Below are 25,801 nucleotides of genomic sequence, written 5' to 3' on the forward strand. Positions count from 1 at the left end.
ACACTGGATACAACGTACAGAAAAACTTTCCCTTGAACGTTTTTTGCAAAAGATGGGCCGTCACATTTCGCAGGATCCAGTGCCCGGCGGACAAAAAGTCAGTACATATGTCGCTAATACAAGTCTATGGGAACAAATTTTTTTGCAGGATCCTGCATTTTCAAAAAATCGACGTATTGCGACGGCAGAGGAAAGACGGAAATGTGAAAGTAGCCTTAGGTGTTTTAGGGTATGTAACACCAAGGTAGTGTAAAGGATCCAAATTCAGGGTAGTAAAGTCATACTAGTGCTGGAAACTTACTTCTCTAACCGTAGCTCGGTTTTCTGTTCTTTGTCGGTGCCTCATTATAGTGAATGGATCCCTCGAGGGTTTCATCTAAATAACATCACTTGTAGATTTAGATGGAAACCACAAAGTAAGTGCTCAGCATATAGCGCAGGATAAATGTGATCCCAAATGTTATGTAAAATGTTCTCATCTGCTAAAGTAAATATAGTTGGCTTCTACGTTAATGGTAACACACAGGCTCTGGAAAAGCGATATGATTCCTTGGTCCCCCAAAAGAAATCCAGCGAATCCTGTGCTCTCAAATCCAAATGCCCCCCTCCCTTCTGAGCCCCACAGTTAGCATCCATGTTTGGCATTTCTGTAGTGATGAGAGACTGCCAAATTTACGGTTGCATGTCTCCAGAAGTACGAGCTGGGCTCAATGTCCGGTCACAACAAAGTACTGGTGACTACAATATACTGGACACTACAATGTATGGGCACTACACTGGCAGATTTGCAATTTTCACTCAGCTACATCCACTGCTGCTTGTTTCTTGAACACACCCATGGAGTCAAAATCATCATTACACCTGTAGATAAATTCTCAGAGGGGTGTAGTTTCCAAAGTGGGGACACTTGAGGGGGGATTCTGCTCCTCTGGCACTTAGAGGGTCTGTATATGGAGCCCGGAAACTATTCTATGATAGTTTTTTCACCAAGAGTCAAATAGTGCCCCTTCCCTCCCAAGCCTCGACGTGTGGCTAAGCAATACTTTAAAACCACATATGGAGTATTGCCACGTTCAGCAGAAATTGTGTGACAAATGGTGGTGCCATTTTTAATAGACACATCAAAAAAAAATAGTAGAAAAGGAAAAATCAAACTCGTGTAACATATTATCCCTTTAAAAAATTTGATTTTTAATAAGATATATTTAAAAAATACCACTTCCCAGTGAAATCAGAAAAATTTAGATAGAAACATCTACTAGGTGCACCAGCCCTAAGACAATGACCCTACGCTCACCTGCTGTCCCTTCCTATCAGTGGAGGTTGGCACCCTGACAGATTATTTGGCGCCCCCACTCCGCGACGGCTGACGCCTATTGGCCCTGTTGAAGATCTAACCAGCTATAGGAGGGAAAACATTGAGCAATTAACAGAGATGAAGAAAGCGTAGGGTAGACAAAAACTAAGGTGCACACACAAAAAATAATGTCAACCTCCCTTACTAAAGCCCAAATTAGGACGGTAACACTACCACAGACATATACTTAGAGCATATATGACATTATACTCATACAGGTTTTATGTGGCAGTTCTATTGCACAGCTTAAAGAAAATACAGCTATGTGCATAGACGGTAGGACATTAATGGGAGGAAAAAACATAAATGACAAATGACCTGGTTCAGTCCAAATTAAAGCCTGTGCATAACAGCACTCCCCTGGCGATATACAGTAGCAGTTAGAATACATACATAAAACAATGTATAAACAATGTTGTACATCTCAACAAAACTGCTACTCCCTATGGGAAAAATGATAGCCAGTGGTAAGTGTCTATGTTCATGCACAGTGCGGTAGACCAAAATAGATGATTTTAAAGGCAGCCAGTGAGGGGGGTATTGTCCCTCAAACAAAGACACTTAGCTGTCGGTAGAACGCCCCTCTGATTTCACTGGGAAGTGGTATTTTTTAAATATATCTTATTAAAAATCAAATTTTTTAAAGGGATAATATGGTGCCATTTTTACCCATTTCCCATTTCATTGTGTGACAATGTAAAATCTGGGGCTAAAACTAAATTTTTGTAGTAAAAATGTAAGTATTTTTTCTTCACCGCCCAATGGTGTAACACATCTGTGGTGTCATTGTGATTACTGCACCCCTAGATTAATTAATTGAGATGAGCAGTTTGTAAAATGAGGTGACAAATGGAGGGGGATCTGCTGTTCTGGCACCATAGGAGCTCTGCCAAATGTGACATGGCTCCACCCATAGGGGTGGAACCGCATATTCATCACTGTAATGGGCGGCACCACGTGACCGCTCATACAGGAGAAGCTGCGTCGTGGAGAGGACGCTTCGAGGGAGCCGGGTGAGTATTTAATTTCCAGCGGGCGGGCACACAGGGGGTGGGAAGGGGGGTGTCAAAGATCTTTATTTCAAACGCAAAAAAAACAAAAAAATGATTTTTAATTTCTTCTCTCCAGCGAACGCTGCTGGAGAGAAGAAATGAATGGCGGCTTCAGCACCAGATGCAGGGGACAGCACTTACTGTAGCGCTGTCTCCTGCACGGTCCGTGTGGTACCCAGTCGGCACACGGGCGGCACATGGCTGCCACATGTGTGCCACACTGATGTGCCACGTGAGCACACGGACACACGAATAACTCCGGTACCGATTTTTCCGGTACCGGAATTATCTGGACGTGTGGGACAGGCCTTACTCCACAGAGGGGAACAGCACAAACAAGTACTGAGTGCTGTGTCCAGTTAAACGTCACTGAACAAGCACATATGTTTCCGTCAATATGGCCGTGTGAGGGCTTATTTTTTGCGGGACGAGCTGATGTTTTTGTGCAGATACCTTCTTTTGATTGCCCGTTATTGCATTTTAATGCAATGTCACGGCGACCAAAAAAAAGTAATTCTGACATTTAGATTTTTTTTATCGCTACGCCGTTTAGTGATCATGGTAGTTCTTTTTTTTTATTGATAGATCGGGTGATTCTGAACGTGATCGGGTGATTTGAACTTTTGTTTTTTTTATATTTTTAAACACTTTTTTTTTTACATTTGGCATGATATAACGGGCAATAAAAAGAAAGTATCTGCACAAAAGTGGTATCATTAAAAATGTCAGCTCATCCCGCAAAAAAAAGGCCCTCACACAGCCATATTGACAGAAAAATAAAAAAGTTATGGCTCTGGAAAGAAGGGGAGTGAAAAACGAAAATGAAAAATCGAAAAAAGCTCCGGTCATGAAGGGGTTAAAAACCTTACGTGATGCAGACTTTTGGTGATGCAGCACATATTCGTGCTCAGCATATTAAGATCTATAAGATACAATAACATTTTCTCAAGGGACAAGAACTTCACTGAAATTTGTTGGCAGTGTAATCCGTGTTTTTTGAATTATAACAGAATATTATAATGTTTCGAATAATTTCTCAAAAACCTTATGTGATAGGAAAAATCTAAAGTCATTTCTGAAATCAGCCTGAAAAAATTGTCCAAGAGACCAAACCTTTGTAAGGCTAAGTTCACATTTACGTATGTTCCCGCAGAGTATCGACTGCATGCGCAAACACACGCAAAAGCATGTGAACACAGCGTTTTCTATCCGCATGTTCTTATGCATGTCGTCAAAAAAAACGCGATTGCTTGCGTTTGTATGCATTTGCGTTGTTTATGCGTATGCATAAGTTATTTCCCAATGGGCGTGGCTTATGTATTTTCTATATATAGAGACATTGCACAGCAGAAATTCGCTCCTTTGGATGCTGGATGCTGCTGCTGCAAGATGGAGAGCATGGAGAGCTTCAATATGAATCTGGATTTATCTTTGAAATTGGCTTTTTCTTTTGCTGTGGCTTGTGAGGAAGAAAGGAGAAGAGAAAGATGGAGAAGACATCCTCATCACTTTTGGCAACAACCCATTGTTGAACTCCAACAGAGCCGTGGAGCCTACCAATCATTGTACACAGAGCTTCGTGAAAACCCGGCGAAGTTTTTTGACTACACCAGGATGTCACAACTCAGCTTTGATGATTTGCTGCAACGTGTCCGAGGATACATTAGCAGGCAGGACACCCAACTACGTACCGCAATTCCTGCTGAGGAACGTCTGTTGGTGACCATAAGGTACGTAATTTTGAACAATAAACACCTGTCTTTACTATTATTGTTACAAAAGCCATGTACTGATTTATTTGTTCCTTTGTCTGTTCTGCAGATTACTGGTTACCGAAGAGACCTTAAGATCTCTACCTATCTTCAAATTGGACTGTTCACCCTTTCTGGGATAGTTGGAGACACCTGTTGTGCATTGTGTGATGTTCTGTGTGCCGACTTCCTCCCCCGACCCACAGCTGAACTTTGGATGAAAAATGCTGCTAAATTCAATGAAGTGTGTAATTTTCCTAACTGTGTGGGGGCTGTGGATGGCAAACATATTTGGATTCTGAAACCTGCAGGAAGTGGATCTGAATACTTCAATTATAAAAATACTTTTCCATTGTTCTGATGGCAATTGCGGATGCTGAATGTTGATTTGTTGCCATTGGCTCATTTGGAGGAGGAAATGACTCACAGACTTTCAAAAACTCGGACATGGAACGATTTTATGGGAATGATATTAATTTTCCCCCAACACAACTTCTTCCTAGCACTGAAGGACCGCCAATGCCGTTTGTTATTGTTGGTGATGAGGCCTTTCAAATGTCTGGCAACCTTCTAAAACCATACTCAAGTCTGGACTTCAGTCACACAAAAAGGATTTTCAACTACCGACTGACAAGGGCATGAAGAACTGTGGAGTGTGCCTTTGGTTTACTGGCATCTAAATGGCGCATTTTGGGCACAGCCATAAATCTAAAAATAGAGACAATTGATGAGGTTGTGAAAGCATGTGTTGTTCTGTATAACTACATCCTGTCAAAAGAGCAACCCCACTTTGAACTTGAGGAAACTGTTAATAACACATTGCAAGATTACCAACATCACCCTCTCAGGTCTACAGTCGAAGTTGCACAAATGAGGGATAGCTTTGCAGCCTATTTTGTTTCTAATAGTGGACATGAGTCATGGCAAGATGAAATGGTTTAACCTGTAAATAAAATGTACCTGTAATGTTATGTACTTGTAATGTTATGTACCTGTATATGTTTTCTGAGTCTAATATTAACACCTTGAATAAAACTTGTATGATATATACCTTAACTGATATACCCATTCATACTTCACTCAACAATACACACATGGTTAAATAAAGAGATAAAGAAAACACTATGAGACCGGTATTGTGAATCAAAACAATTTTTACTAACAGAAATAGAAAATTTACAATTTAAAAAAAAAAGAAAAATGATTAATTACTTTTGGGGTCTGTGGGAGGAAGTAACATGGTGGACCAGGGGGGGATTTCAGGCTGTGATGGTAGGTTAGGAGTGGTTGGGGAAGTTGTTACAGGGGAAGTGTAAGACAATTGGAGGATTGGGTCAGACACTGGGGGAAGAGGACACATTAGGAGTGGAAAACAAGTTGGAAGGGATTGACACATTGGAAGGGAAAGAACGAAGCGAAGGTTAGGACAGACTAGAAAACACAGACACATTAGGAGGTGAGGGTTGAAGGGGTGCAGGTAATATTTTTTCCCGGCTTTTCTCCTCCGGGACTTGGTTTTTGCTCCTTTTTTTCCTGGTGCTGCGTCGGTGTAGGAGAAGTGTGGGCTGCTGCACTCGGCATGATCGTGGAACAGGATGGCTTGGCTGCTGCACTCGGCATGATCGTGGAGCAGGACGGCTGGGCTGCTGCACTCGGCTGCATGGTGGTGGAAGTGGATGGCTGGGCTACTGCACTCAGCTGCATAGTGAAGCTGGGTATTCTAGGCTATGTTGTAATGTCCAGCGGTGGTGGTGGTGGTGGTGTTAGATAAGTCCCTTGGCGAGTCCGTGCTGGCAGATTCTGCCACAGCTGCTGTCCTGGAGCTTGTTGCCCTGTAGGGAAAGAACTTTGTGCCTGCTGCTGATATCGGGACCGCTGCATGGCCTCAATATAAGCATCCTGACAGGCCTTCATTACAAACAGCTGGAGATCAGGACTAAGGATTTCAGTCACGCCCCATTCTATAGTGGAAAAATAATGTCGCGCCGGTATATTAAGGTAGCCTTCCAGGCGGTCAAGGCGTTTGTGGACTTCCTATAAGAGTGTGTTCACATGAGTTAACCCACTCTCCATCCTATCCACAAACACCATCATCCCAGCCTGGAAGACCGAGCTTAAGTGAATAAACTCGGGCATGACTGACCTCTCCCAAGCCCTCTGCTGCTGCCGAGCAAACACAAGTAAAGTAGTGGCAGAGGGCTGGGAGAGGGGAAAACCAGAAGTACCGGCTTCCTGTTCCCCAGCACGTGAAGCCTGCCTGGTTGCTAAATCCTGGTGGATGATTGGGATGGTGCTGGTTGGCTGGTTGATGAGGGGCTTCTCCAACAGAGGAAGATCCAGGTTCTACAGTGCTGCTCCAGATTCTGTGTGGAAATTAAATAGAAAAGGATTATTACAAAAAATACCGGATTACTCACCGGTAATGCTCTTTTATAGAGCCCATGACGGCACCCACTAGAGAGAGGGGATCCGCCCCTGGGAACAGGAAACCTACAGAGAGATAAAAGGGGCGGCCCCCCCTCGCTCCTCAGTTGGTTTCCTGTTCCTAGGTGGAACACCTCAGAGAGAAACTCTGCGAGCTTAGGGAAAAGAAGAGGAAAGCTTGCCTGTACTGCCGCCTGTACGTCTCTGTTGAGCGTCAGGGGCTCCAGAGTGAGTATCAGAGAAGGGGGATGTCCTGTTGGCTTCCCCCTCTCCTGATAATGTCAGCATGGATACCGGATTAATAACAGTCTCCCTGCTGGGACACTGTTATATCGCTCCGCCGCATGGCGAACCCTTCGGCTATAGCCTGGTAAGAGGTTTCGGTTATATGGCTTACCCCTCTGTGTTGCGCAACCAATCACAAGCCGTGACGTCACGGGAGGCAGGAAACGCGCGCATTTTAAAATTACGTCACGTCTTGTGATTGGTTGCGTGCCGCCCATGTGACCGCGACGCGACCAATCACAGCAAGCCGTGACGTAATTTTCAGGTCCTGAATGCCTAATTCTAGGCATTCAAGATTTGAAAATTACGTCACGGCTTGTGATTGGTTGCGTGCCGCCCATGTGACCGCGACGCGACCAATCACAGCAAGCCGTGACGTAATTTCAGGTCCTGAATGCCTAATTCTGCATTCAGGACCTGAAAATTACGTCACGGCTTGCTGTGATTGGTCGCGTCGCGGTCACATGGGCGGCACGCAACCAATCACAAGCCGTGACGTAATTTTAAAAATGCACGCGTTTCCTGCCTCCCGTGACGTCACGGCTTGTGATTGGTCGCGTCGCCCATGTGACCGCGACGCGACCAATCACAAGCCGGAACGTAATTTTAAAATCCTGAATGCCTAGAATTAGGCATTGAGGACCTGAAAATTACGTCACGGCTTGCTGTGATTGGTCGCGTCGCGGCCAAATAGGCGGCACGCGACCAATCACAAGCCGTGACGTCATGGAAGGAAGTAAACGCGCGCATTTTAAGCAAAGAACGCTGCCGGTTCCCTCGGTGAGGTCCAGGCTGCGTCGGAGAGGTGAGTATAGCAATATTTTTTATTTTAATTATTTCTTTTACACATTAATATAGATCCCAGGGCCTGAAGGAGAGTTTCCTCTCCTTCAGACCCTGGGAACCATCAGGGATACCGTCCGATACTTGAGTCCCATTGACTTGTATTGGTATCGGGTATCGGTATCGGATTAGATCCGATACTTTGCCGGTATCGGCCGATACTTTCCGATACCGATACTTTCAAGTATCGGACGGTATCGCTCAACACTAGTCATGAATGGTACTTCGGTGAGTTCTGTCCGTGGACTCCCTCTGGTGGCTGTGAGTGGAGCTGCTGGTTCTGAGATTCCTTCTCCAGCTGCCCTCGTTTAGGGCTAGGCTAGATTCTCTATTTAACTCCACTCAGATCGTTACTCTATGCCAGCTGTCAATGTCTTAGTACTGGTTCAGATCTCTCCTGGATCTTTCTGAGGACCTGTGTACTCCAGCAGAAGCTAAGTTCCTGCTTGTTCATTTGTTGCATATGGTTTTTCTTGCTAAGTTCTAGTCCAGCTTGCTATCATGAAACTGCCTGGCTAGCTGGAAGCTCTGGGGGTGCAGAGTGGCACCACCGCACCATGAGTCGGTGCGGGGGTCCTTTTTGCACACTCTGCGTGGTTTTTGTAGTTTTTTGTGTTGACCGCAAAGATCCCTTTTCTATCCTCAATCTGTTTAGTTAGACTGGCCTCCTTTGCTAAAACCTATTTCATCCTGTGTTTGTGATTTCCTCTTAACTCACAGTCAATACTTGTGGGGGGCTGCTTTTACCTTTGGGGAATTTCTCTGAGGCAAGTGAGGCTTTGTTTCCTTTCTTTAGGGGTAGTTAGCTCTTAGGCTGTGAAGAGGCGTCTAGGCAGAGTCAGGCGCGCTCCACGGCTATTTCTAGTTGTGTTGATAGGAGTAGGGTTTGCGGTCAGCAGAGTTCCCATTTCCCCAGAGCTCGTCGCGATTCCGTGTTTAACTATCAGGTCATTCCGGGTGCACCTAACCACCAGGTCCATAACAGTACAGCTGGCCCACAAAGTGTTAATGCATCTCAATAGAGGGAAAAGAGAAGTTCTGAGACCATTTTTTTTTTCTCTGCAGTGTGTTTTGCCTTTCTTTTCCCCTTAAACTCTGGGTGGTTCAGAACTCAGGTGTAGATATGGACATTCAAGGTCTGTCCTCTAGTGTGGATCAACTCACTGCAAGGGTACAAAACATTCAAGATTATGTAGTTCAGAATCCTATGTTGGAGCCTAGAATTCCAATTCCTGATTTGTTTTCTGGGGATAGATCTAAATTTCTGAATTTCAAAAACAATTGTAAACTGTTTCTTGCTCTGAAACCCCGCTCTTCTGGTGACCCTATTCAGCAAGTAAGAATCATTATTTCTTTGTTGCGTGGCGACCCTCAAGACTGGGCATTCGCCCTGGTGCCAGGAGATCCTGCATTGCGTAATGTAGATGCATTTTTTCTGGCGCTGGGATTGCTTTATGATGAACCGAATTCTGTGGATCAGGCAGAGAAAATTTTGCTGGCTTTGTGTCAGGGTCAGGATGAAGCGGAGGTATATTGCCAGAAGTTCAGAAAGTGGTCTGTGCTTACTCAGTGGAATGAGTCTGCCCTGGCAGCAATTTTCAGAAAGGGTCTTTCTGAAGCCCTTAAGGATGTTATGGTGGGGTTCCCCACGCCTGCTGGTCTGAATGAATCAATGTCCTTGGCCATACAGATCGATCGGCGCTTATGTGAGCGCAAAACTGTGCACCATTTGGCGGTATCCTCTGAGCAGAGGCCTGAGCCTATGCAATGTGATAGGACTTTGACCAGAGCTGAACGGCAAGAACATAGACGTCAGAATGGGCTGTGTTTTTACTGTGGTGACTCCACTCATGCTATCTCTGATTGTCCTAAGCGCACTAAGCGGTTCGCTAGGTCCGTCACCATTGGTACTGTACAGCCTAAATTTCTTTTGTCCGTTACTCTGATTTGCTCTTTGTCATCCTATTCTGTTATGGCATTTGTGGATTCAGGCGCTGCCCTGAATTTGATGGACTTAGAGTTTGCCAGGCGCTGTGGTTTTTTCTTGGAGCCCTTGCAGCATCCCATTCCTTTGAGGGGAATTGATGCTATGCCTTTGGCCAAGAATAAGCCTCAGTACTGGACCCAGTTGACCATGTGCATGGCTCCTGCGCATCAGGAGGATATTCGCTTTTTGGTGTTGCATAATTTGCATGATGTGGTCGTGTTGGGTTTGCCATGGCTGCAGGTCCATAATCCAGTATTGGATTGGAAATCAATGTCGGTGTCCAGTTGGGGTTGTCAAGGGGTACATGGGGATGTTCCATTGTTGTCAATTTCTTCCTCCACTCCTTCTGAAGTCCCTGAATTTTTGTCGGATTACCGGGATGTATTTGATGAGCCCAAATCTAGTACCCTACCTCCTCATAGGGATTGTGATTGTGCTATTAATTTGATTCCTGGTAGCAAGTTCCCTAAGGGACGACTTTTCAATTTGTCTGTGCCAGAACACGCCGCTATGCGGAGTTATATAAAGGAGTCCTTGGAGAAAGGGCATATTCACCCGTCGTCGTCACCATTGGGAGCAGGGTTCTTTTTTGTGGCCAAGAAGGATGGTTCTCTGAGACCTTGTATAGATTACCGCCTTCTTAATAAAATCACGGTCAAATTTCAGTACCCTTTGTCTCTACTGTCTGATTTATTTGCTGGGATTAAGGGGGCTAGTTGGTTCACCAAGATAGACCTTCGAGGGGCGTATAATCTCGTGTGTATTAAACAGGGCGATGAATGGAAAACAGCATTTAATACGCCCGAGGGCCATTTTGAGTACCTGGTGATGCCATTCGGCCTTTCTAATGCTCCCTCTGTGTTTCAGTCCTTTATGCATGACATCTTCCGAAAGTATCTGGATAGATTCATGATCGTATATTTGGATGATATTTTGGTCTTTTCGGATGATTGGGAGTCCCATGTGAAGCAGGTCAGAATGGTGTTCCAGGTCCTTCGTGCTAATTCTTTGTTTGTGAAGGGATCTAAATGTCTCTTTGGAGTTCAGAAGGTTTCCTTTTTGGGCTTCATTTTTTCCCCTTCTACTATCGAGATGGATCCTGTTAAAGTCCAGGCTATTTATGATTGGACTCGGCCTACATCTGTGAAGAGCCTTCAGAAATTTCTGGGCTTTGCCAATTTTTACCGTCGCTTCATCGCTAATTTTTCTAGTGTTGTTAAACCGTTGACTGATTTGACCAAGAAGGGTGCTGATGTGGTGAATTGGTCCTCTGCGGCCGTTGAGGCTTTTCAGGAGTTGAAACGTCGTTTCTCTTCGGCTCCTGTGTTGTGTCAGCCAGATGTTTCACTCCCTTTTCAGGTCGAGGTTGATGCTTCCGAAATTGGAGCAGGGGCTGTTTTGTCTCAGAGAAGTTCTGATTGCTCTGTAATGAAGCCATGCGCTTTCTTTTCGAGAACATTTTCGCCTGCTGAGCGTTATTATGATGTTGGCAATTAGGAGTTGTTGGCTATGAAGTGGGCATTTGAGGAGTGGTGACATTGGCTTGAAGGAGCCAAGCATCGCGTGGTGGTCTTGACGGATCACAAGAATCTGACTTATCTCGAGTCTGCCAAGCGGTTGAATCCTAGACAGGCTCGTTGGTCGCTGTTTTTCTCCCGTTTCAATTTTGTGGTTTCGTACCTTCCGGGTTCTAAGAATGCGAAGGCTGATGCCCTTTCAAGGAGTTTTGTGCCTGATTCTCCTGAGTTCCTGAGCCGGCTGGTATTCTTAGAGAGGGGGTAGTTCTGTCTGCCATCTCCCCTGATTTGCGGCGGGTGCTGCAGGAGTTCCAGGCTGATAGACCTGACCGTTGTCCAGCGGAGAAACTGTTTGTCCCTGATAGATGGACTAATAGAGTTATCTCTGAGGTTCATTGTTCGGTGTTGGCTGGTCATCCTGGGATTTTTGGTACCAGAGATTTGGTGGCTAGGTCCTTTTGGTGGCCTTCCTTGTCGCGGGAAGTGCGTTCTTTTGTGCAGTCTTGTGGGACTTGTGCTCGGGCTAAGCCCTGCTGTTCTCGTGCCAGTGGGTTACTTTTGCCCTTGCCGGTCCCGAAAAGGCCCTGGATGCATGTTTCCATGGATTTTATTTCAAATCTTCCTGTTTCTCAAAGGATGTCGGTCATCTGGGTGGTTTGTGATCGCTTCTCTAAAATGGTCCATTTGGTACCCTTGCCTAAATTGCCTTCTTCTTCTGATTTGGTTCCATTATTTTTCCAACATGTGGTTCGTTTGCATGGCATTCCGGAGAACATCGTGTCTGACAGAGGTTCCCAGTTTGTTTCAAGGTTTTGGCGGTCCTTTTGTGCTAAGATGGGCATTGATTTGTCTTTTTCTTCGGCTTTCCATCCTCAGACAAATGGCCAAACCAAACGAACCAATCAGACTTTGGAAACTTATCTCCTGCACAAACCCGACAGGATATAAGACATGGTTTACATATAGTAAACCATCTCATATCCCCATTTTTTTTGCATATTCCACACTACTAATGTTAGTAGTGTGTATGTGCAAAATTTCAGCGCTGTAGCTGCTAAAATAAAGGGTTAAATGGCGGAAAAAATTGGCGTGGGCTCCTGCGCAATTTTCTCTGCCAGAATGGTAAAGCCAGTGACTGAGGGCAGATATTAATAGCCAGGAGAGGGTCCATGGTTATTGGCCCCCCCTGGCTACAAACATCTGCCCCCAGCCTCCCCAGAAAAGGCACATCTGGAAGATGCGCCTATTCTGGCACTTGGCCACTCTCTTCCCACTCCCTGTAGCGGTGGGATATGGGGTAATGAAGGGTTAATGCCACCTTGCTATTGTAAGGTGACATTAAGCCAGATTAATAATGGAGAGGCGTCAATTATGACACCTATCCATTATTAATCCAATTGTATGAAAGGGTTAAAAAACACACACACACATGATTTAAAAGTATTTTAATGAAATAAACACAGCGGTTGTTTTAATAATTTATTGCTCTCTCAATCCATCAGCAACACCCTCGCTTGGAAAAATAATAAACGCACAAGATACATACCTTCTGATGTCCTATCACGTCCAACGAGGTAATCCATCTGAAGGGGTTAACTAATATTACAGGCACGAGCTGCGATAAACCACTCGCTCGTACCTGTAATCCCCGGGTGCTGAAAGGAAAGCAGAGTGATCTATACTTACATTGAGTCGCGGTGATGCGCCCCTGCTGGATGTTCTCATGAACTGCAGCCTGGGAACTTTTTCCCACACTACAGGTCATATGAGGACATCCACCAGGGGGCGCATCACCGCGACTGAAGGAAATGTAGGTCAATGACCTACATTTCATTCATTCGCTGGGGATTAGAGGCACGGAGCACAGCTGCATTTGCAGGGCTCCTGCCTGTAAAATATTTTAACCCCTTCAGATGGATTACCTCGTGGGACGTGACGGTTCAGCTGAGGGTATGTATCTTGTGCGTTTATTATTTTTCCAAGCGAGGGTGTTGCTGATGGATTGAGAGAGCAATAAATTATTAAAACAACTGCTGTGTTTATTTCATTAACATACTTTTAAATCATGTGTGTGTGTGTTTTTTAACCCTTTCATACAATTGGATTAATAATGGATAGGTGTCATAATTGACGCCTCTCCATTATTAATCTGGCTTAATGTCACCTTACAATAGCAAGGTGGCATTAACCCTTCATTACCCCATATCCCACCGCTACAGGGAGTGGGAAGAGAGTGGCCAAGTGCCAGAATAGGCGCATCTTCCAGATGTGCCTTTTCTGGGTTGGCTGGGGGCAGATGTTTTTAGCCACGGGGGGCCAATAACCATGGACCCTCTCCTGGCTATTAATATCTGCCCTCAGTCACTGGCTTTACCATTCTGGCGGAGAAAATTGCGCGGGAGCCCACGCCAATTTTTTCCGCCATTTAACCCTTTATTTTAGCAGCTACAGTGCTGAAATTTTGCACATACACACTACTAACATTAGTAGTGTGGAATATGCAAAAAAAATGGGGATATGAGATGGTTTACTGTATGTAAACCATGTCTCATATCCTGTCGGGTTTGTGCAGGAGAAATGAAAAGCCGGCAATTGAATTACCGACTTTTCACAGATATCGCGCTGAATGAAATCTAAATACAGAATATATATATATGTGTCTCAATGACATATATATATATATATACTGTATATATGTTTTAATGAACATTTGAGCACATAAATCCATTAGATGTCGGTTTTGCAAGCCTGCGCGAAAATCTCGCAGTACGGATGCCATACGGATTACATACGGAGGATGCCATGCGCAAAATACGCTGACACACCCTGACTACGGATCAATATTTTGGGAACATTTCTCCGTATTACGGCCGTAGTACGGACGTATAATACGTGGCGTATTGTCTTACGCCAAGTGTGACCCCAGCCTTAGTCAGACAGCAGGGTTGTCTGGGGAAGATTTTCTGCACTGGACAGAAGGGACCATGTGACTGCTGGGGGCAGAGAGGAAGAGAGAGGAGTGTGGTCAGAAAAGAGCTGGAGAACAGAGCGCTCGGGACAGAGGGGACAGCGCGCCAGAGAGAAAGCAGGCTGCAGCGCCGCGCTCCCCATGAGAGAGTGCTCCCCGTAAGGGCACTGAGGCTGAGATACCAGCTGTAGTGAAGGCTGGATGTGAGAGTGTGGACTTGGAAGCCTCCATAATCAGAGAAGACGTATCCCCTTACAGTGACCTGAGTGCGCAGCCCCCGTGACCGCAGTGACAAGCCAGGACCCCTGAGTGTGACAAAGTAAACTGCTCAGTGTGCGTGTAGCATTGCTGCTGAAGAGAGAGAGAGACTGTCGGCCTAAGGCTACTTTCACACTAGCGTAGGTACAGGGCCGTCGCCATGCGTCGGCCCGAGGTACCGACACATGCTGTGAAATAAATGCACAACGGGGGGCAGCGGATGCAGTTTTTCAACGCATCCGCTGCCCCATTGAAATTTCCGGGGAGGAGGGGGCAGAGTTTCGGCCGTGCATGTGCGGGCGAAAATGGCGGACGCGACACAAAAAAAAAAATTACATGTAACTTTCTTGTGCCAACGGTCCGCCAAAAAACGACGCATCCGTCGCCCAACGGATGTGACGTGTGGCAATCCATCGCAACTACAAGTGTATTGAGAAAAAATGCATCCTGCGGGCAACTTTGCAGGATGCGTTTTTTCTACAAAACGACGCATTGCGACGTCCGCCTGATAACGCTAGTGTGAAAGTAGCCTAATATACAGAGACTCACAGCAGAGTGGCTGTGTGACTTCCTGCTTCCAGCTTCACTGGGAGAAAAGGCTGCAAAGACTTAACCCCGGAGTCTCCAGTTCCCAGGACACAGAGGAGAGACTTCAGGATCTTCAAGCGCTGCTGGTGACTGTACCCACGTTGGAATAAGGACCTTCCAGTCAGGACCGCCCAGGACTGATAAGTTACAAGAACATTCGTTAACCGTTCTGCTTAACTGTTTACTGTTTTCTTTATCTCTATTAACCCCCTGTTTACTCCCTGCGAGGAGAATATCGCCCCTGTTAATAAATTCCCCTCAACAGTTGGTCTGTCAGTTCCGTGGTGACATACTCAACTCTGCACTCTATTACAGAACGCCAACAAACTTTTGTTCTCTTCTCTTCTCTGTGAAGAGGAAGAAAAAAAACAATTGTTAAAAGACAGCAAAATTTACAGGAAAACAGAGGCGGACAAAATAGCTATACTTACCAAAATCTTTTCTGACTTTTGGCGTTGCATGGTCCCAATCATCCAGCAGCGATCTGGCCCTTCTTCCCAGATCTTCGGATCAAGATTGAGTCGGAATGATTCCGATCACGGGGGTCCCACAACGCTGCTCGGTCTTGCACTGCTTGAATCAGTCGGTCATTATCTATGTCACGTTGTGGAACCTATAGATGAAATACCAAAAAAGAATGTTAGTAAAAATTACAACAAATTCAATAACAACTCTAATAAAGGATACTTACACCTCATCTTTCCTCCTCAGCAACTTGAGGCTGACGACCCTGGGAAGAATCACTTCCACTTGACTGCTTCTGCTCTTCAAAAGTGTCAGGTACCTGTAAAGAAAATACATGACTTTACACATATCTAGTATTGGCAGTCAATACATACCAATCAGTAAATCAAATGTGATTACATAATCAGTGTCATGGCCACTTTCAGAACCTTCAGTGGAGGACATGTTGAGCAGGCAGCAATCAACTGAAACACTAGAGATAAAAAAAAAAACAAATATAACTTGTTCAAAGCAAAACACAATTTTAGCCCCCCCAAAAAAACGGACACTAATACTTACATTACAGACAGTAGTCCAAACACATAGCAGGCAGGCACCACACAACAGGAACCGCAGCACAGCACCAGGATGGACTGAAGAACAGCACCAGGACAGCAGCAACAGGACCAAGAGAGCAGCACTAGCACCAAGAAAGCAGCACCAGCACCAAGACAGCAGCACCTAATCTACAAGGAAAGGGAAAAAAAATTCTGTACACAGTACAGAGTACGAAGACATTTTCAAAGCTTCTATACTTACATAAACGGCAGCACGGGGACCAAGACAGCAGCACCAGGAACAGGACGGCAGCAACGGGACCAATACGGCGGCTACGGGACCAAGATAGAGGCACTTAATCTGCAAGGAATGTAAAAAAAAAAAAAATCTGTACGGAGTACAGAGTGCAAAGACAGAAAGACATTTTCACATCTTCTATACTTACATATAGACGGCACCACTGGGACCAAGATGATGGCACTGTGATGAAGACGGAGGCACTGGGACCAAGATGGAGGCAGTGGGATCAAGACACAGGCACTGGGATCAACACAGAGGCACTGGGACCAAGGCAGTGGCACCGGGATGGCAGCAACAGTCTAGAAGCAACAGAAAAAAACATAAGTACAGAGTACAGAATGCAGTGAGAGACAGACAGACATTTTCAAAGCTTCTATACTAACATCCAGACTCTTCTGCCTTCTTCCAATGTCCTGTGCCCGCATCCAGAGTCTTCTGCCTTCTTCCAAAGTCCTGTGGCCGCATCAAGAGTCTTGGACTCTTGGAAGAGTAATGGACTTCCTGTATCCAGGCCCACTTTTATACAGCTTGCAATTTTCAGGTGGTTACATCATTTCCAAGGCAAAATTAGTCAGAAGTGTGCATGCGTATCGAACGCAAGCATACACATGTCCTTGCATAACCATGCGTTCCCATAGACAGTAATGTTTTTTTTTTTTTATGCAATCATCCGCAATCTTATGCATGCGGACCATTTTGCAATTTTTGCCGCTGCAAAAAATGCAACATGTTGCGTTCACCGGAACCCGCCGCTTACCTCCAAACGATGCTTGCGTACGCATCCGCAAGTGAACGCATGCGAAAACATGTCACTGCGTACACAATGTTAAAGATTTGTATGCCTGATGCATGTGGATCGTATGCTGCGCACACAGATGCAAATGTGAACCCGGCCTAACACAGTGGTATCCACTGGCAATAACCACAGATAAATGATACTATCGCACCGGCGTGCGCCCCTGAGAGCCTTATATCCACTAGGCTCATGTCCAGTTGGACAGGACCTTGCCCGTGAACCAATTGGAGCTGCCACATCACCAGAGCAGCTGACGTCCATCCACCAATAGAAGGACGCCACATCCCAGGCATGCTCAGTAAGGTGTTTTCTGAACTTAGAGTCCAGAGCGGCAGGTCGCCACTGCTTATGGCTTACTATAGACTTGGCTGAAGAGCCACCAGTAACCAAACGAACACTACGAGCCTGAGCAAGACACTGGGACGACGTCTATGCTCAGAAACACCCGCAGCAGCTGAAGCTGAATGGGAGACCACAGAGGCAGATAAGGCTTGGGATCTATCCTGTGCAGCGGGAGAATCCCGACGCCTAACTCATGGCACCCTCAAATCATTCCAGCAAAATGTGCACTACAATATGGTGCTCCTTCCCTTCTGAGTTTTGCACTGTGCCTTAAAAGTAGTTTTCAACCACATATGAAGTGTTGGCACAGCCAGAAGAATTTGCATTGCATATTTTGTGGTCCATTTTCTCCTATTATCCCTTTTGAAAATTGAAAATTTGAGGCCAAAGTAACATTTTAGTAGGAAAAATCTTAATTTTCCATTGACTCAGCCCAACATTATACAATTCTGTGAATAGCTTGAGCGTTAAAAATGCTCAATACACTGCTAGATGAATTCCTTAAGATGTGTAGTTTCCAAATTGGGGTCACTTTTTGGGGGTTTCTGCTGTTCTGTCATTCGCAATCTGTTCCTGCCAAAATTGGAGTCCAGGATTCAATTGGCGCTTTTTCCCTTCCAAGGTCTGCCATGTGCCCTAACAGTAGTTTTCCACCACATATGGGGTATCCATGTACTCAGGACAAATTGAACCACAAATTGTATGGTTACTTTTGAAACATTTTTGTGGGAAAAATGTGTTTGTTCATTTTCACGGCTCAATGATGTAAAAAACTGTGAAGCACTTGTGGGATCTATGTGCTCATCACACCTCTAGTTACATTCCCCGAGGGATTTAGTTTTCAAAATGGGGTCACTGTTTAGGCACATCAGGGGCTGTGCAAACTCAACATGGTGTCTGCTAATTATTCCAACCAATTTTGCGTTCCAAAAATCAATTGGTGCTCCTTCCCTTCCATGCGCCCATCTCTGGGAACTCCTTCAAGATTGTTGGAAGACCATTCCTGGTGACTACCTCTTGAAGGTCATCAAGAGAATGCCAAGAGTGTGCAAAGCAGTCATCAAAGCAAAAGGTGACTACTTTGAAGAACCTAGAATATAAGACATAATTTCAATTGTTTCACACTCTTTTGCTAAGTATATAATTCCACATGTGTTAATTCATAGTTTTGATGCCTTCAGTGTGAATGTACAATTTTCATAGTCATGAAAATACAGAAAAATCTTTAAATGAGAAGGTGTGTCCAAACTTTTGGTCTGTACTGTAACTCTCTGGTTTAAGGGCATACAAATTACAAATTTGAAAATTGCTGAACTTTTGCCAAATTTCTGATATTTTCACAAATCAGCACAAGTTATATCGAATACATTTTACAACTATCATGAAGTACAGTATATCATAAGAAAACAGTCTCAGAATCAGTGGGATCCATTAACGTATTCCAGAGTTATTACCTCATAAAATGAAATAGATTTAGGACTTGTGTGAGAATCTGATGGAGTTTCAGGTCAAATTAATTCATAAATATTCCTAAAAAGAGTTCCCGCTGTATATTCTAGGGGTCAGAGAGACCCCGACCTTAAACCCATTAGGGTTTAATCCTGTTCCCCATCACACACTCCCTGCTCCCTCATTACCTGTCACCAGTGCAGACGTCTTCTCTCACATGGAGCAAAATGGAGACTGGCTCCTCCCCTCCATGGGACTGATCACATGACTATGACATCATCACAGGTCCTGTGCGCACAGAACAGTCATACAGTGGGGAAAATGAGTATTTGATACACTGCCGATTTTACAAGTTTTCCCACCTACAAAGAATGGAGAGGTCTGTAATTTTTATCGTAGGTACACTTCAACTATGAGAGGCACAATCTAAAAAAATCCAGAAAATCACATTGTGTGATTCTTACATAATTAATTTGCATTTTGTTGTGTGAAATACGTACTTGATAAAATGGAAAAGCAGGACTTAATATTTGTTACAGAAACCTTTGTTTGCAGTTACAGAGGTCAGACATTTCCTGTAGTTTTTGACCACAATTGCACACACTGCAGCAGGGATTTTGTCCCTCTTTTCCATACACATCTTATCCAGATCTTTCAGGTTTCGGGGCTGTCGCTGGGCGACATTGAGTTTCAGCTCCCTCCAAAGATTTTCTATTCGGTTCAGGTCAAGAGACTGGCTAGGCCACTCCATGACCTTGAAATGCTTCTTACGGAGCCACTCATTACTTGTCCAGGCTGTGTGTTTCGGGTCATTGTCATGTTGGAAGACCCAGCCACAACCCATCGTCAATGCTCTTACTGAAGGATGGAGGTTGTTGGCCAAAATCTCGCTGTACATAAACCCATCTATCTTCCTTTCAGTACGGTGCAGTCATCCTGTCCCCTTTGCAGAAAAGCACCCATGAAGTATGGTGTTTCCCTACCATTCTTCAGGGTTGGGATGGTGTTCTTGAGGTTGTACTCATCCTTCTTCCTCCAAACATGAGTGGAGTTGATACCAAAAACTTCTATTTAGATCTCATCTGACCACATGACATTCTCCCATGCCTTCTCTGGATCATTCCGATGGTCATTGGTGAACCGCACATGTGCTGGCATGAGCAGGCTTAGTGTGTTACTAACAGTTATGTTTGAGAATGTGGTCACAGCTCTCTTCAGGTCATTGACCAGGTCCTCCCATGTAGTTCTGGGCTGATTTCTGACCTTTATCAGAATCATCCTTACCCCATGAGTTGAGATCTTGTATGGAGCCCCAGACAAAGGAAGATTGACAGTCATCTTGTGTTTCTTACATTTTCAAATAATTGTGCCAAAAGTTGTTGCACTGTCACCAAAATGCATACCTATTGTCCTGTAGAACATCCCAACCTTGTGCAGGTCTACAATTTTTGTCCCTGGTGTCCTTAGACAGCTCTTTGGTGTTGGCCATGGTGGAGAGATTAGAATGTGATTGATTGCGTGGACAGGTGTTATTTACAGGTAACGAGTTCAAACAGGTGTAATTAAAGGGAACCTCTCACCCCCAAAATCGAAGGTGAGCTAAGCCCACCAGCATCAGGGGCTTAGCTACAGCATTCTGGAATGCTGTAGATAAGGCCCCGATGTATCCTAAAGGATGAGAAAAAGAGGTTATAATATACTCACCCAGGAGTGGTTCGGTCCGGTCCGATGGGCGTCGCGGTCCGGAGCCTCCCATCTTCTTACGATGACGTCCTCTTCTTGTCTTCACGCTGCGGCTCCGGCGCAGGCGTACTTTGTCTGCCCTGTTGAGGGCAGAGCAAAGTACTGCAGTGCGCAGCCGCCGGGAAAGGTGAGAGAGACCCGGCGCCAGCACACTGCAGTACTTTTCTCTGCCATCAACAGGGCAGACAGAGTACGCTTGAACCGGAGCCGCAGCGTGAAGACAAGAAGAGGACGTCAACGTAAGAAGATGGGAGGCCCCAGACCGGACTGCGACGCCCACCGCAGCGGGACCGCCCTTGGGAGAGTATAATCTAACCTATTTTTCTTATCTTTCAGGATACATCGGGGGCTTATCTGGAAATTTGAGAAACAGATACATGCACATGACAGGGATCACTCACAACAGTCAAGATTTCAAAGGCTTTATTACAAAACCAAAAACACACATAAAAACCATTTAAAAATCCTTAGAGAATGGTTTACATAAGTACAGATCCATAAATAAATGGTTAAATACCCATAAAGTGGTTACCTCTAGGCTGGAAATAACATGTGCAAAAAATTCACAGCAGTACAATACACTTAAGAAGCAGGGAACTCCACTATAATCCGAATCACAGTACAATTTCAACAATTAAGACTAGAAAAATATAGCCTAATGAATAAGTAATGTCCCTCCTAAATCTATGTGGTTGAACAATATATACTAATCAAAGGTCCCAATCCGGACCGTGTATTGTCCAATAGTACAATGGGGTGCCAAAAGATCACCTAACCGTAATCCCACAGAAGTGAGATCAAAATAAGGCAGAAAGTCAATACTTAGCCCCGGCCCTGATACAGTCAGAGGGTCGCCCAAGCGTACAGTCCAGCCTCCGGGAAACCCGGACTCGCGCGTTCCGACACTCGTGGTGTCTTTCTCAAGGTGGATATGCTCTGGTCCCCCAAACAGCGCTTTAAATATCAATCCAATCATAGTTAAAATATACCAGCTGTGTCTTGGCGATACGTGAAGCGGCATTTTGTTTGTCTGATCGGGGGCTTATCTACAGCATTACAGAATGTTAGAAAAACTAACAGGTCTGTGAGAGCCAGAATTCTTGCTGGGTGGTAGGTGATCATTATACTTATTTCATGCAATAAAATGCAATCTAATTATTTAAAAATCATACAATGTGATTTTCTGTTTTTTTTTTTTGCATTTTTAGATTCTATCTCTCACAGTTGAGGTGTACCTATGATAAAAATTGCAGACATCTTCATTCTTTGGAGGTGGGAAAACTTTCAAAATTGTCAGTGTATCAAATACCTATTTTCCCCACTCCTGCCAAGTATATGATAGTGTTTGTTAGTTTTAAATAAATTTGCAAACCGGTTTGCATTTTTAGTTCAAATAAAGGACTTTATTCTGGGTGTTTTTTTACTGACAATAAGACTATGAAAATAAGACTATGGGGTTAGTAATGGATAGGCGTCTTGTAGATGCCTATCCATTACTAACTGCTAGGCTTGATGTCACCAGAAAATACAATGATGATATGAACCTCACAAATATGAGCCTCAGTTGCCACCACCACGGGGCAAGTGGGAAGAGCCGGGCAATGTGCCACAATTGGCACATCTAATAGATGTGCCTTTTCTGGGGTGGCTGCAGGCTGCTATTTTTAGGCTGGGGGGGCAATATCCTTGACTACTTACCAGCCTGAGAATACCAGCTTTAGATTGTCCGGATGCCAAAAATGGGAGGACCAAACATTGTTTTTTAAATTATTTAATTAAATAATTTAAAAAACGGCGTGAGGACCCATCTATTCTTGATAACCAGCCCTGATAAAGCGGACAGCTGAAAGTCTTGGATAGTAATCCGGTTTAACTCACGAAAATCTAACAAGCAACACAGATCCCCATCTTTCTTAATAAAGAAGAACCCGCCGCTATGAGCAAAGAGGAGGGTCTAATATGTCCCTTAGCAAAACTTTCAGAGATATAATCCTTCATGTAATACAAAGAAAAGCATTTGCAGGCTCACAGTACATAAGAAAATTCTGTCATGTGAGGGTAACCACTATAAGAGTTAATTCAGACCAATATCGCCACTTTATTATTATATGCAGCAAATATGATAATGAGTAAATCAAGACCCCCATAGCTATGACCCCATACACTGCAGTGCGTAGCGTTCTAAAGGAAATTAGCAAAACAAACTAAATAATTAGTTGGTTTAACAGTATCAAGTGTGGTGATCCATTTGATGTCCCTTTGATGCAGCATCCTAACAAAGTTACCACCCCTAGCCCCAACATGAACCATATCTATACCCCAAAATTGGAGTAGCTGCCAATTGCAATCGCGATAGTCTAAAATGCTTGGGAAGGTTTTTTTATTTCAACAATATATCCAGTGCCACAATTCTAGCAGCATTTTTTGTCTCTGATATGTTCCAAAATTCTAACTCTGAACTCTAGTGATGTCAGGCCTGCATATATTAATTTTAATGAGCATATAGTCCAATATACACTCACCGGCCACTTTATTAGGTACACCATGCTAGTAACGGGTTGGACCCCCTTTTGCCTTCAGAACTGCCTCAATTCTTCGTGGCATAGATTCAACAAGGTGCTGGAAGCATTCCTCAGAGATTTTGGTCCATATTGACATGATGGCATCACACAGTTGCCGCAGATTTGTCGGCTGCACATCCCAAAGATGCTCCATACAAGGCAGGATGGATCCATGCTTTCATGTTGTTTACGCCAAATTCTGACCCTACCATCCGAATGTCGCAGCAGAAATCGAGACTCATCAGACCAAGCAACGTTTTTCCAATCTTCTACTGTCCAATTTCGATGAGCTTGTACAAATTGTAGCCTCAGTTTCCTGTTCTTAGCTGAAAGGAGTGGTACCCGGTGTGGTCTTCTGCTGCTGTAGCCCATCTGCCTCAAAGTTCGACGCACTGTGCGTTCAGAGATGCTCTTAGGCCTACCTTGGTTGTAACGGGTGGCGATTTGAGTCACTGTTGCCTTTCTATCAGCTCGAACCAGTCTGCCCATTCTCCTCTGACCTCTGGCATCAACAAGGCATTTCCACCCACAGAACTGCCGCTCACTGGATTTTTTTTCTTTTTCGGACCATTCTCTGTAAACCCTAGAGATGGTTGTGCGTGAAAATCCCAGTAGATCAGCAGTTTCTGAAATACTCAGACCAGCCCTTCTGGCACCAACAACCATGCCACGTTCAAAGGCACTCAAATCACCTTTCTTCCCCATACTGATGCTCGGTTTGAACTGCAGGAGATTGTCTTGACCATGTCTACATGCCTAAATGCACTGAGTTGCCGCCATGTGATTGGCTGATTAGAAATTAAGTGTTAACAAGAAGATGGACAGGTGTACCTAATAAAGTGGCCGGTGAGTGTATAATGCCAGTGGAACGACAGTTAATGAATTGTATGATTTTGAACGTAAGTCCATTAGATGAGCCAGAGAAGTCAAAGGCTCTATCTACTTGGGGGCATGCACCATGCGATCCGCAGAGGTAGCAACCCCATTTTTGGCTTTGTTGGCCTATAAATAGAAATTGTGAAGGGAAAGTAGGGATGTAATGACTCCGAACTAACATGTCATTAAGTGTTGGAGCTCTTTTTGGTGTTGGCCAATACCTTCTAAAAATGTCCCTCATTTCCCTCGATTGACAATGATATGGGGTAATTAGTCTCACCTGTTGATCCTTTTTGGTGGATGCATTTTAAGAAGGTGGTCGTATCCTTGTTGAATGACATTGTTGTTATAATGTCTTGCCTTGAATCTCTTTTTAGTTCATTGGCTTGGCTGTAGAACAATTCAATTCATCGATAGAACAAATGCGTCAAGCTCTAAGAAAAAGTTCCAAAAATCAATTGGTGCTCCTTCCCTTCCATGCGCCCATCTCTGGGAACTCCTTCAAGATTGTTGGAAGACCATTCCTGGTGACTACCTCTTGAAGGTCATCAAGAGAATGCCAAGAGTGTGCAAAGCAGTCATCAAAGCAAAAGGTGACTACTTTGAAGAACCTAGAATATAAGACATAATTTCAATTGTTTCACACTCTTTTGCTAAGTATATAATTCCACATGTGTTAATTCATAGTTTTGATGCCTTCAGTGTGAATGTACAATTTTCATAGTCATGAAAATACAGAAAAATCTTTAAATGAGAAGGTGTGTCCAAACTTTTGGTCTGTACTGTAACTCTCTGGTTTAAGGGCATACAAATTACAAATTTGAAAATTGCTGAACTTTTGCCAAATTTCTGATATTTTCACAAATCAGCACAAGTTATATCGAATACATTTTACAACTATCATGAAGTACAGTATATCATAAGAAAACAGTCTCAGAATCAGTGGGATCCATTAACGTATTCCAGAGTTATTACCTCATAAAATGAAATAGATTTAGGACTTGTGTGAGAATCTGATGGAGTTTCAGGTCAAATTAATTCATAAATATTCCTAAAAAGAGTTCCCGCTGTATATTCTAGGGGTCAGAGAGACCCCGACCTTAAACCCATTAGGGTTTAATCCTGTTCCCCATCACACACTCCCTGCTCCCTCATTACCTGTCACCAGTGCAGACGTCTTCTCTCACATGGAGCAAAATGGAGACTGGCTCCTCCCCTCCATGGGACTGATCACATGACTATGACATCATCACAGGTCCTGTGCGCACAGAACAGTCATACAGTGGGGAAAATGAGTATTTGATACACTGCCGATTTTACAAGTTTTCCCACCTACAAAGAATGGAGAGGTCTGTAATTTTTATCGTAGGTACACTTCAACTATGAGAGGCACAATCTAAAAAAATCCAGAAAATCACATTGTGTGATTCTTACATAATTAATTTGCATTTTGTTGTGTGAAATACGTACTTGATAAAATGGAAAAGCAGGACTTAATATTTGTTACAGAAACCTTTGTTTGCAGTTACAGAGGTCAGACATTTCCTGTAGTTTTTGACCACAATTGCACACACTGCAGCAGGGATTTTGTCCCTCTTTTCCATACACATCTTATCCAGATCTTTCAGGTTTCGGGGCTGTCGCTGGGCGACATTGAGTTTCAGCTCCCTCCAAAGATTTTCTATTCGGTTCAGGTCAAGAG

At 44.2% G+C, this 25,801-nt stretch overlaps 2 protein-coding genes and 1 long non-coding RNA gene across 6 annotated transcripts in view; all 3 read right to left on the minus strand.

The window, feature by feature from the left end:
- LOC143767300 (gastrula zinc finger protein XlCGF66.1-like) overlaps positions 1–25,316 on the minus strand; it is a 91,134-nt gene extending 65,818 nt beyond the window's left edge. For 2 of the 4 annotated variants that reach the window (XM_077255530.1, XM_077255529.1), the window contains exon 1: positions 19,108–19,164. The gene's annotated coding sequence lies outside the window, so the exon portion shown is untranslated. Of the gene's footprint in view, positions 1–19,107; positions 19,165–24,379; positions 24,711–25,257 lie in introns of those variants that run through there. The other 2 variants (XM_077255531.1, XM_077255532.1) reach the window with 2 other exon arrangements.
- LOC143767223 (uncharacterized) overlaps positions 1–25,801 on the minus strand; it is a 323,645-nt gene that overhangs the window by 169,167 nt on the left and 128,677 nt on the right. The window lies entirely within an intron of this gene.
- LOC143769272 (uncharacterized) lies at positions 15,590–16,333 on the minus strand. Its single transcript, XR_013214319.1, has 3 exons — positions 15,895–16,333; positions 15,722–15,814; positions 15,590–15,643 (listed from the first exon to the last, which is right to left on the minus strand). It is a non-coding gene; the product is annotated as an uncharacterized LOC143769272 (long non-coding RNA).

Source organism: Ranitomeya variabilis, chromosome 4 (genome assembly GCF_051348905.1).
Source record: "Ranitomeya variabilis isolate aRanVar5 chromosome 4, aRanVar5.hap1, whole genome shotgun sequence".
NCBI classification, from domain to species: domain Eukaryota; kingdom Metazoa; phylum Chordata; class Amphibia; order Anura; family Dendrobatidae; genus Ranitomeya; species Ranitomeya variabilis.